This window comes from Gadus chalcogrammus, chromosome 4, assembly GCF_026213295.1.
Source record: "Gadus chalcogrammus isolate NIFS_2021 chromosome 4, NIFS_Gcha_1.0, whole genome shotgun sequence".
In the NCBI taxonomy this organism is placed as follows: Eukaryota; Metazoa; Chordata; class Actinopteri; order Gadiformes; family Gadidae; genus Gadus; species Gadus chalcogrammus.
In genome coordinates this window covers 6,099,853-6,111,294 of record NC_079415.1, presented here as the reverse complement: position 1 = coordinate 6,111,294, position 11,442 = coordinate 6,099,853, and the positions used below count along the sequence as shown (strand labels likewise).

Genomic DNA, 11,442 nt, shown 5'->3' with positions numbered 1-11,442 from the left:
AGAGTAAGACAGGCAGACAGACAGACAGACATGTAAAGAGTAAGACAGACAGACAGACCATAAGAGAGACAGACAGACATGTTGAGAGTAAGACAGACGGACAGGAGTAGAGACAGAAACAGGCAGTCTAGTAATATTACCTTACCAGTGTTCTACTTGGAGTAGTTATATATCGTAGTACTAGTATATATATAGTAGTATGTAGTTGTTATATATAGTATACATAATATTATATATATTCAGCTGATTTTTTTTCTTAAAAGCCCATTCAGCCATGAAGACACAACAAGTAAGGAGACACAAAACCATCCAATCAGCACACTTCTTCAGGGGCTAAGAAACAAGCCGAAGGAAGGGATCTGATTGGTTGGTTTTGGGCCGAGCTGCGTGGGTCCTGTCCTGACCAGCACCTGGTCTAAGGGGGTCTGGGGTCCGACCGGGTCCTGGTCTGACCGGCTCCTGGATGGGGTCTAGGGTCAGCACCAGGGACTTCAACCCGGGCGTGACGGTGATACTCAGTTATACTAAACGGAGCTGTGTACAGTTTTTGCCAATTGCTTGTACACCTTAGACACATGCTAAGACCAAAGTAACACAACTTAAGTTTTATTTACTATACCTTAAACACATGTAACCATACCTTAAACAATAGCGCTGCTTTGCACTTTAGTTGCAATTGTGCAACACACTTGCTCCTTTCTGCAACACACTTGCACACTACACACTATTCCATACATCAGACAGTTAAAAAATGAAATCTCAGTGTACCATTGGGAATACATATCTATTCAAAATACAAAACACATTGGGTAATTGAAAATACTTAGATACACACCTGAAAACGCTTACTCATAAAACTGAACACCAATCAGACAGCTACAAGGCCAAAGGGCAATTGTGCAAACGCCCGGGGCAGCGCGGGGGAAATATATCATTGTGTGCCGCCATAAGCCTTCGAGGGTTACTGCACCATCATGCAAAATAGCTCCCTACAATACCCAACATATCATCACATTTCTAGCACTCCATGATGCAGCTGAACAGGACAGATCAGAGCAGCCCAGGTTTGTTGTTGTCTGGGATAATGTTAGTTTCCATTAGGCTATTCTGGTCCGGAACTGGTTCACCAACCATAAACAATTCTAAGTTGTATACTTGCCCCCTTTACTTCGCCATTTGTAAACCCTATTGAAGATTTTTTTTCGGCTTGGAGATGGCTCATATATGAACGCCAACCACATGCCTCTTCTGCAGGCAATGGAACAGGCCTGCGGAGACATTCATGTAAGTTCAATCCATGGATGGATTCGGCACACAAGGCGAGGATCCATAAGCCAACCCACACACAATTGCTGTGTTTTCTGTTTGCAGTACAGTAGTGTATTTTTGGTTGATTTTTGCTTAAACTGAATTTACTACACTGTAAAGTATTGTACTGCAATGTACAGCATTAAGTATTTGATTTCTTGATTGTTGTGAAAACATGCCTTCTGTGGAACTGAAAAAAAACAGTGAATATAAAAGACTGCAGTGTTTAATGTAAAGTAGACTAGTACATTGCTGCTGATCTGAAAGTCTAGTGTGTATCATTTTGTCATCAGTGACATTTTGACAAAGGATTGTTAGGTTTCGATAGCAGAGTTTCAATTTGACGCAGATGTGAATGGTATATTTCTAAGTGTTGTGTCTTATTTGCTTGCGTGTTGAGTTTCAAAGTTTTGCAAAACGGGTTCAAGCAACGGGCAAAAACTGTAGTATAATTTGTAGTGGCAAAGTTCTACCAGAAGAAGGAGACAACAGCATGTATTTCATATAAAATTGTATTGTAAAACTTTTAAATACAGAACCGATAAAACTAATAATACAATTAAATAAAATAAATAAAAAAATATTGAATACTGTTTTGTAAAACCTAATAAAATAAATAGCTTGAATGATTCATCATCAGGGACTCTGGAGTTCCCCTCATCAGGAACAATGATGAAGAGTTTCCCTCAACTCATCGACCCATCGGAGGACGAAGGGGAACTCTCTCACCGCCTTGAACACACCTTCCTCCCTCCTCTTCCTCAGGAACTGCAGAAATACAGGTAGACAAACAGGTGATCAGACAGCCAGTCAGACACACAGGTCGCTAGTCAGACAGACAGGTCGCTAGGCTGGGAGACAGACAGGTATTTACCCTCTTGATTTTCTTCTCAAACTGAAGGACTTCTTTGGAGCGTTTCGGACACTGAGCCTGAATTCAGGTAACAGGAAAGCCAATCAGACGCAAGCAGAGGGTACACTAGAATTTGAATGCTGCGTGCGGTCATGTGTGCGTGCGGTCATGTGTGCGTGCGGCCGTGTGTGTGTGTGTGTGTGTATGTGTGTGTGTGTGTGTGTGTGTGTGTGTGTGTGTGTGTGTGTGTGTGTGTGTGTGTGTGTGTGTGTGTGTGTGTGTGTGTGTGTGTGTGTGTGTGTGTGTGTGTGTGTGTGTGTGCGAGTGTGTGTGTGCGTGCATGCGGGCTTACACAGTCGTGTAGGGTTTTGTCGAGGCGATGCAGGAGTGCATGGAAGTGCTCCGGGAGGAGCTTCTTGATGACATCACTACGAAAGACTCTCTTCTGGTAAACCCTGATCACATGACCAACCTCAGACCAGCCCAGACACTGGGGGAGGAGGGGGGAGGAAATGCTTAATATAGGCCTACCTCCTTGGCTAAAGAGGTACATCAAAATACATGAACAGACAGTCTGGTACACAGACCTGAGGGCAGACAGACAGACAGGTAGACAGACCTTAGGAGAGACAGACAGGTAGACAAACCTGAGGGCAGACAGAGATGTAGCTTAGAGGAGAGACAGACAGGTACTAGACACACCTTATAGCAGACAGACAGGTAGACAGATCTTAAGAGAGACAGACAGGTAGACGGACTTTAAGAGTGACAGACAGGTAGACGGACCTTAAGAGAGACAGACAGGTAGACAGACCCTATGAAAGACAGACAGGTGCCTTAGGGCAGATAGACACACCTGAGGGCAGACAGACGTGTTGGTGCAGTAGAAAGGGAGCAGTCTTAAGCGCCCGGAGTCTTCATTCTGCAAACAAGAAGACAGAACACTTATTTATGGTCATATTTATCATTTGGAAATTATATTCCCATTATTATTGCTGTCCTATCAGCCACTACAGCTTCGGAGTTACCATCAACCACCGTTTTCCCAATAAGCCCCTTTTTACATCTGGCCAGCAGAGGGCGCTGACGCACTGAGAGAGACGGCCAGCAGAGGGAGGTAGAGTCAGAGCCCGACTACGGAGAACCTTGGAACTCTCTATTGAGCCCCATTGTATCGAACTTGGTTGCAGTTCTATTAGAATTCCACTGGGGGTGATCGCGGCGAGTGCAGATTGAACGGGGTCTATGGAGTTAGACGTCTAAATGTACCTACTTGTCCTTGAAATATCGCAGATTTGATTGTAGATAGTTAATTGTTATAAATTATATGCATATATATTATTATATTATTAACTGCAAATAATGTACATTTATTTGTAGTCTATAGCACTAACAAAGTATAGCAGTCAAGCAAAATGCTATAGAAAATAGCCTAATGAAACTATGTGTCTACTAGACAGACTCTGGGTATGCATGCACTATTGTCAAGTATGTTCTATGATATCTCTCACTGGATTCACTCTGGGGAATTTTATCTTAGGGTTCGTAGAGGAGGACTGCAGTAGCTCATAATCCTATTATATTACACCCAAACCCACAGTAACAACATATAGCACATATTGCTTATAGCATATGTGCTGTACAACATGTAATTCGGTTCAATTCCGATCATATAACCCTATGTCGGATCAAACAACCCCAAAAGAAAAATATAATTGTCCTATGAGATCTCATAGGACAATTCCGAAAGCTAAAATTGACACGTCCTACCACGCTCCAGTTGGAAATTCAGTACATGGGAATTGTGCTACACTCGAGGGAAACCTGTCAGTCCATGGAAAGCAGGCAGACGGACAGCCCTCAGAATCCACGTCGACGGCAATCAGGGGCGTGAAAAAACCCAACCCGCACACTGCACACTAGTGTTGGCTCGTTCGTTCGCGAACCGGTTCGAATGACCGAGTCTTTAGGACGAACGAACTGAACCGGTTCGTCTCCCTCGTTCGTTCGGTCGTCTCGTTCACCATTCGATTCACTGGAAACTCGACTGAACGAACAAACGAGTTTCCGGTAGCACTAACTCCCCTGAGTCTTACTGACTCAGATGAGAACCGTGCAATGGCGTGCATTCCATGATGCGATTCACCGTTACTGGAAACTAGGCTGAATCGCGAACGACTCCTCCACGTTCAGTCGAGTTTCCGGGCAGCCGGCCCGGCAGCGCGCGGTTCAGTCGACTTCATGTTGATGTGAAAGTGGAAGAACCAGAGACGTCGCAGAACCCGACAAAGTCGTTTGTGATTCATAATATCGTCTGGAGGCGCACACAATATGTTATATGATATAGATATCTATGTATTATATGATATTATTTAGATATAGAGCTCCAGGACTGTAACGCAAGTGTTGTACACTTCCTTGATATTTGGATAACCGTTCTGCTGTTGGTGTGATGGCGTATAACACGTCGGACTCTCGTCTCTGGTATTTCTACAACGAGACTCGTATTGGGGGTTATCTCAGCCAAGGTTGAGAATGAATTGGGGGGAAGGAACTTTGGCTTTGACTCCCTCAAGAACATGAACCACGACAAGGAGGAGAAAGGGATCTTTGCCGGGCAGCGCTTATGCACCTCCGCCTCCGGCGGTGGTCCCTCCGCGGGGCTCAAGCGGGAGACATTCGCCGCCAACAATCCCTTTCTCCTCCATGTCGTGGTTCATGTTCTCGTCTCGTTGTAGAAATACCAGAGACGAGAGTCCGACGTGCTATGCGCCATCGCACCAACAGCAGAACGGTTATCCAAATAACAAGGAAGTGTACAACACTTGCGTTACAGTCCTGGAGCTCTATATCTAAATAATATCATATAATACATAGATATCTATATCATATAACAAATTGTGTGCGCCTCCAGACGATATTATGAATCACAAACGACTTTGTCGGGTTCTGCGACGTCTCTGGTTCTTCCACTTTCACATCAACCTGAAGTCGACTGAACCGCGCGCTGCCGGCTGCCCGCTGCCGGGCGATGGTGCCTCGCGGCAACCGGCGGCATGTCGCAGTTCATGTACTTCAGCGAGTCAAACCAAAGTTCCTTTCCCCCAATTCCTTCTCAACCATGGCTCAGATAACCCCCACGACAGTCTCGTTGTGGAAATACAAGACACGTCAAAGAACCGACAAGAAACACTTGCGTTACAGTGTGTGTATTCACATTGATGTGGACGTTGAAGAACCAGGAACGTCGGAGAACCCAACGCGGTCGTTTGAGATTCATAATATCGGCTCACACAGCTTTTGGCCGTTATAATATATATTATATGATATAGATATCTGTGTAGGCTATATGATAATATTTAGATATAGAGCTCCAGGACTCCCGTGTGTTCTAGAATATTTACAGATTCACCGGAAACTCGACTGAACGTGGAGGAGTCGTTCACGAATCGCATGTTCGTTCAGAATGGTTTCCGGTAGCGGTAAATCGCATCATGGAATGGACCCCATTGCACGGTTCTCAGCTAAGTCAGTCAGACTCAGGGGAGTTAGTGCTACCGGAAACTCGACTGAACGAACGAACGAAGGAACGATTCGCGAACGACTCCTCGTGGCGAACTGAATCACGCGAACTGGGTCACGGAAACGAATCATTGAATCCACCACTACTGCACACACGCGCGCATAGAGACTACTCGGCTATAGCACCAAACAGCCATTTGGCTCACACAGCTAGCTATCATGAACGTATAACATCGTAATTACATGAGGTTTGCCAATTTCATGACAGTGACACATCACGCTTCTAGTCAACCTATCCTTGTTCAACATATCTATCTTGAACAAATGAGCTAGGTGTCCACGTCTCAACAGTGTGTGATGGCTTAACAACGTTAAACTCACCAGGATAAGTTCAAAATAAATCCATATTTTGGGAAATCTTCCCGATGTCAATCAAAACCTTTTTATTATTGGTTCTGTGTATCTAAATATTCACGTTGGCCAATTCCGACTTAAGTGATTCTCACTGTTGGAGACAGGGTTGAAATCAATATGACAAGAACGCACGGATCGAAAGAGCGCTTGCTTTAGTTCCACGCTAGAGGTCAGCAATACTCGCCGTCGCGCAATGACGTCGGTTAGGAAAAGTGGAGTCGAATTCATTTTAAACAGTGCTGTCTTTTCCTATGTTCAAAAGGAGGCACCTTCTCATCTCTCATTGACCCGATGACGTTTTCCACAAATGTTAAGGAAAGGAGGCATAAAGGGTAGGAGATTTGACAATCCGTAGAGGTCCCAGTTGTCTTCCTATTAGACATTCTATGGTAACGCGCAATGAGAGAGACGGTCTGCAGTGGGCGGTAACGCACCGAGAGAGACGGCCAGCAGTTGTTGGAAACGCGCACTGAGAAAGACGGCCAGCAGAGGGCGGTAACGCATCGAGATTGCCTGCAGTTGGTGGTAACGCGCACCGAGAGAGACGGCCGCCAGATTGGGGCGGATTTGAGGTATCTCTTCAATTCAGAAAAACAAAAGCAGAATATTTTTTCTCAATGCAATACGCTTCCATACCGGTCTCACGTGACCCTGTGCAGGGAATCTGCCAGAACATTGACAGGAGAGACGCATTTGTGCTTTAGACTGCAGATATGTAGGCCTATATGGCTGAGCCTAAGCCAAGCATAAACTTGGCTTAACGCATGTTACCATAACTACTGCGTGCCCATTGAGACTTCTGCTTTGTAAGCCATGTATTGCTACGCATTTTTCATCTAATAATTGGACGATAAAATGTTCTTTACAGAGGTGCATATAATGTGACTAGTGTCATCCTAATATCATTGACTTGAATGCAAATCATTTAACTGTATAAATACATGAGATGTGGAGTGTCGGAGTGTTGATCTCGGACATGGACGCTTGAACCAACTGCTCTGTGCTCTGTGAATAATTTTACACCAAACTATGCAAGAAAACCGTTTAAACAACATCACCCACATTCCCCTAGGTGGCGTATACCAACAGTTAGCTAGAGTTAACAGAGTAACGGAAAATGTTGAGATTTAAGAAATTCAGTTGTTCATTAACCGGCCAAGTAACCTTTTGAAAATATCAAAGATGATCATGAGAATCTCTCTACGTCTCTACGTATTGATTTATAGATCATGACATTGATGGCTATCAGAGATAATATAAATAGCAATACCAATACTGATAGATATATTTGAAATTCATATTGATAGATGACAGATATCATAGATTATTATTTATCGATATCTATTCCATTCTTTAAACTTTAATCTTAAACCACAAGGATAATATGCTTTATATTAATGTATATATTTATAGATATCTATATAGATATGGATAGATAGATATTTATATTTGACTGATTATATAATAATGATAGATATGATATATATTATATTGATAGATACATACTGATATGATAATATAGGTCGCTTATTGATTACCGGCAGAGAGCTGATCAGGTCCTTCGTTTTCCTCCACACTTCTCTCACAAAATCAGCGGGAAGCTCCTGGCTGCACGTGGCCGCGCGGCAGGGCTCCTGAGCCGCGGCCGCGAGCACGAGCAACGCCAGGCAGCAGCAGCTGATCATTGATCCTCGGCGGTTCATCCTGAGCTCTCTATCTCTCTCCGATCACGTCTCCCTCCCTTTATACCCGGGCTCTCCCCCTCCTTCTCTCTCTCTCTCTCTCTCTCTCTCTCTCTCTCTCTCTCTCTCTCTCTCTCTCTCTCTCTCTCTCTCTCTCTCTCTCTCTCTCTCTCTCTCTCTCTCTCTCTCTCTTTCAAAACTTCCAGCTTTTATGGAAAAAAGAATCGCGCGCTCCAAACTTCCCCAGACCAAGCTGTACCTGAGTGATGTCACCGCGCTGAACCAGGGCTCGCGCGCAAAGTGGCGGAGGTGGATGGGAGGGGGAGGAGGGGGAGGAGGAGGAGGGAGGGAGGAGGAGAACTGGAGAAGGAGGAGAAGGTTGTGGTGAAGGGGGAGGAAGAGGTGGAGGTGGAAGAGGAGGTGAAGGTGGTGGAGAGAGAGGAGGTAGAATAGGTTATGGGGTCGTGACTGCGAGAGAATCGCTGACTCTACATCTCAGATGAGCAAGATGACGTAAATTAACCCTATACTCAGGAGGTGCGCGCGTGTGTGTGTGTGTGTGTGTGTGTGTGTGTGTGTGTGTGTGTGTGTGTGTGTGTGTGTGTGTGTGTGTGTGTGTGTGTGTGTGTGTGTGTGTGTGTGTGTGCGTGCGTGCGTGCGTGCGTGTGTGTGTTTTGCTTTGTAAGTTCCCGGAAAGGTACAATAGTAACCAGGTCACCCATTCTCCTCCTCTCCCTCCTCCCCTCTCCTCTCACCTCTCTCCTCTCTCCTCTCTCCTCTCTCCTCTCTCCTCTCTCCTCTCTCCTCTCTCCTCTCTCCTCTCTCCTCTCTCCTCCCGTCTCTCCTCTACTCCTCTCCTCCTCTCCCCTCCTCTCCATTTAAATCTATTTTTATATTTTAGTTATCGAATTTTATAAATTGTATAAATCTTTATCTAAATCTATTTTTAGCCTTGCTATATTTCAAATTTCATAACTAATATTTCAAGATGATTTTTTAGCCCTATATATTTTATATTTTATTATTAGAATATATATCTATAGCTGTATCCAACATTTTGTTTTATAATATTTATAATATTTTATAATAATATATTGAATATTTTGGCTCTATATTTAATATTGATAAAGTTGTGACTATAATATATTTGCTTAATATTTCATAATTGTAACTATTTAACATTTAGTATTTATATTTAGCGTCGCTAAATTTAGCACCAGGAAGTGTTTTTTAATTTTTCCCAGGGAAAGTACAGCTGTTGATGTCATCACTGGTGATGTCATCAGCAGGTAAATCCTTACGTTGCCTTGAAAGCAGCTCGAAGGTTCAGAAGGGTCTTTCGTAAACCTTCCCTTAGGAAGGGAAGGTTCCCTTCTATTAGAGTGTTCAGGAAACGTTCGTAGGCTATGACATAAAACCGGTTATACAGTTCGTTTGTGAGGCTAGACTTCATAACAAGTATCTGGATGTCCGCAGGGACCTCTTTGCGCTTCTTTGCTGAATCAGATGAATCAGTTATTTGAACTGCTTGTGATGGTTGAACATGAGGGAGAATTTATCCGGTGATGTTTGTAATTGTAAGCTATAATGTATTGCAAATGTTAGAATGGGTGTTAGGTTCGCCTCTTAGTGCTTGCTGCAAGTTTACTTTAGTCTATTAATGAAATGGGTAGCCATTGTTGCGACGTCAACTCGGAGGCTCGGGTTGCTCAACCTCCGCAAGAAATGGAAATCTCCGATTCAACAGTGTTCAAGGCGATTTCCTCCGATCTTAAGGTCCCAACCTAAAAAATTCCCGGTAACTCCGACTTTTTTGCAGGCACCATTACTTCTCCCACACCAGGAAGTACACCAATAACTCTCTCTCCCCCCGTCTACCTCACCCTATTTCGGAGGTAAGGGTGTGAGGGAGTCCCTCTCCCCCTCCCCCCTCTGCATAATGTCTCTCTCTCACTTCCCCCATCTGCCTGTATGTCTGTCTGTCTGCCTGCCTGTCTGTCTTTCTGCCTGTCGATCTGCCAGTATGTCTTTCTGTCTGTACCTGTATCTGTCTGCCTGTCTGTCTCTATGTCTTTCGGTCGGTCTGAATGTCTGTCTTTCTCTATGTCTGTCTGTCGGTCTGCCTGTCTGTCTGTCTGACCGACAACTTCTGTTAAAGCAAAATCAAACTGAAGTAGTCATGAAAAATAATTTATTTGGAGATAAAAACACAGCATTGGTTTTAATCACCATGGCAACATGCTTGGTAAAAAAATAAGTGTATCAGTTTTAGTAGTTTAAAAAAAGCACACTTTTAATCAATAAATAACAAATAAATACCAATATCCTGTCAATATGTACGTTTGAGTAGTTCAACTGTTCCAATAAATAAGTAAATAAATAAATTATATTTTAGCTTGTAGTTTTACAAACAACGTGGTTCTATGTGTTATATTTCTGCATACAGTAGATCTATCTATGTGCTCAAGTTCTGGATACAGTAGATCTAACTATATGTACTAGATCTGAACACAGTAGATATAATCTATTTGTTCTAGAGCTGGACACAGTAGATCTATATATTTGCTAAAATTCTGGACACAGTAGATCTATCTATGTGCTCTAGTTCTGGACACAGAAATCTCCGAGATAAGAGAACAGAATGTTGATCTCTCCGATGGCCTTGGTGATGCCGCGCTGTCCCTGCATCTACAAAAAACATACACGACACAAACAAATTATGATTAATGAAATTTGTAGTTTTGTGGGGATGGCATTGAGCAGTGGCAGTTCTACGTCCAGTTATGCCCTGGGCAAGACCTTCAAGCGGGGGGGGGGGGGGGGGGGGGGGGGGTGTATCAAGACCCTACGGACTTCAGTGGGGGTTTCATTCCATCTGTGCACAGCACCTTCTCAGCGATCAGGTGCCAGAGGGGGTGCCAAAATACAAATTCCCTATACAATGTTATTGAAAATCGCTTCACGCCGTGTTTTTATTTTTTACTGCTCTTGGCGCCCCCCATGTCATTTGGCGCCCCCCACAAATATGGCGCCCCGGGCGGCTGCCTGGTTCGCCCATGCCTAAAACCGCCACTGGCATTGAGTATGTGGCAACTGATTGAGTGTTGTTTGGTTATTGATCTTTTATTGACTCAGTGGTCATGTAATTGAAGGAGGCCTTACCGTGATCAGTTTCTCTCTGAACTCCACGGCATTTTGGTGGTCGTGGTAGTGAGTCACGTTCTGGAGAGACAGACAGGTAAATACACAGAGTCAGACGGGTAAAAAGAGACAGACGTAAATGCAGACGGGTGAAAATGCCAGTAGACAGACAGGTAGATATAGAGTTAGGCAGAGCGTCAGACAGACAGGTGAACAGACAGACAGGTGAACAGACAGACAGGTAGATATAGAGTTAGGCAGAGCGTCAGACAGACAGGTGAACAGACAGACAGGTATATGTAGAGGTAGGCAGAGCGTCAGACAGACAGGTGAACAGACAGACAGGTATATATAGAATTAGGCAGAGCGTCAGACAGACAGGTGAACAGCCAGGCAGGTGAACAGACAGACAGGTGAACAGACAGACAGGTGACCTACACAGCCGTGGTGACTGAGGTCCTGGCTGATGCGGCGGAGGTCGGTCTTGAGGCGGGGCATAGCGGGGTGGAAGCTGTCGCTGCT

General features: G+C 44.2%; 1 long non-coding RNA gene across 1 annotated transcript; it reads right to left on the bottom strand.

Moving 5' to 3' along the window:
- Nucleotides 1-1,854: 1,854 nt before the first annotated feature.
- Nucleotides 1,855-6,191, bottom strand: LOC130381695 (uncharacterized). The gene is made up of 5 exons (XR_008895447.1): nt 6,065-6,191; nt 3,018-3,083; nt 2,514-2,651; nt 2,183-2,239; nt 1,855-2,076 (listed from the first exon to the last, which is right to left on the bottom strand). It is a non-coding gene; the product is annotated as an uncharacterized LOC130381695 (long non-coding RNA).
- Nucleotides 6,192-11,442: the final 5,251 nt, after the last annotated feature.